A 1,591-nucleotide genomic window follows, 5' to 3' on the forward strand; every position below is an offset into this window, starting at 1 on the left:
ATTTTTTTTTTTGGTACCAGGGACCTTGTGCTTGCATGACAGGCAGCAGAACCACTGAGCTAAATCCCTGGCCCGTTTTGATTTTCTTTTTGAGACAGGGTCTCACTTTGTAGTTGACATTGACCTGTAACTTATTGTAAGAGTCTGACTGAACTAGAGCGACTTCATATTGACCAGCAAACGACCTAGAGACTGTCGCTCCCCTCATCCCTTATAGGATAACTAATGATTAATTGTGAATTGTTAGGTATCTGCTTTGAAGTAGCTGGGAAACTAAATGGTAACTGTAGTGAACACAGAGACCCAACATAAATCACGCCACTCCTTGCTTGCCTGTAGTTGAATGTTCTGAACATTATAATCTAAGTTGTAAATGGAATAATGGATAATCGATCTGTTGATCATTAGTATGTGACGGTCGAGTATATGATGACCACTAGCTCAGATCAACTGATTCTTTGCCTTTGTCCCCTTCCTGTAAGTTTTGAGTGTAACCCCCCCCCCCATTAGCCCTATATAAAATGGCCTCTGTTTCCGAGCTAGCTGCCTCTCTGAGCTACTTGGCTTCGGGAGTGCTGTCTGGCCAGACTAATAAAGGTCTATTTGCCAACTTGCCTGGTGTGTTCCTTCCTGGGTGACTCTCGCTGTCCAACAAGCTCCTGGAGCCTCACTGAGCTTCTGAGCCCAGCATCGTGGAAGCCTCTTGGCTGTTCACGCTCCAGGAGTAAAAGTGAGACTTAAGTCTTAAACTATGTAGCTAACACTGGTCTCAAACTCAGCGATTCTCCTGTCTCAACCTCCGGAGTGCTGGGATTACAGGTGTGTGCCACCAGGCCTGGGCTGTTTTGATTTTTTTCGGGGGTGGGTACTAGGAATTGAACTCAGGGTGTCCACGCTTATCAGGTAGGTGCTGTGCTGCCCCCTGCTGAGCTACAGCCCTTTTGATTAAAGCTGCTGACCCCCAAGCCCTCTTTTGATTATTAGAGCTTTTTAGGTTTTGAAATTTAAAGTGTAAGTACTCCAACTCCGTTCTTTTTCAGTTTTTTGAAAGTGTCTAACTTACCCAAGTGGCCTTAAATTTGCAATTTTCCCACCTCAGCCTCCCAAGTAGTTGCAATTATAGGCATGCTCCACTGTGCCTATCTCAATATTGTTTTCATTCCCAGTCCCTTTATTTCCATATTTCATTTTAGAGACAAAGTCTTGCTATGTCTTAAACTTCTAGATTCAAGTGTTCCTCTTGCCTTAGCCTCCACAGTAGCCAGGGCTACAGGTGTATGTCACTGGACCCAGTTTTTCTATATGAATTTCAAGATTTAAGTCAAACTCTTAGCATGATACACAAGATCCCCAGTGATTGGTCCCTGGCTCAAGCCTCTATAACTGTCTTTTCCTTTCATAGCCTGTACGCTTGCCTTAGTCCTTTTGTGCACAGTGGGTAGGCACTCAATACATGTCTGTTAAATGATAAAATGTCCTCAGTTGCCAAAAGAGCTTGGACCATGATTCAAAGACCAATTTCAGCATCTGAGAACATGCACAATTAGACGGGCTTCTATCAAGTTTCCAGAAAGGACCATAGGCAGCTAAG

This window comes from Fukomys damarensis, unplaced genomic scaffold (assembly GCF_012274545.1).
Source record: "Fukomys damarensis isolate Sample0158 unplaced genomic scaffold, DMR_v1.0_HiC HiC_scaffold_15, whole genome shotgun sequence".
Classification (NCBI taxonomy): Eukaryota; Metazoa; Chordata; class Mammalia; order Rodentia; family Bathyergidae; genus Fukomys; species Fukomys damarensis.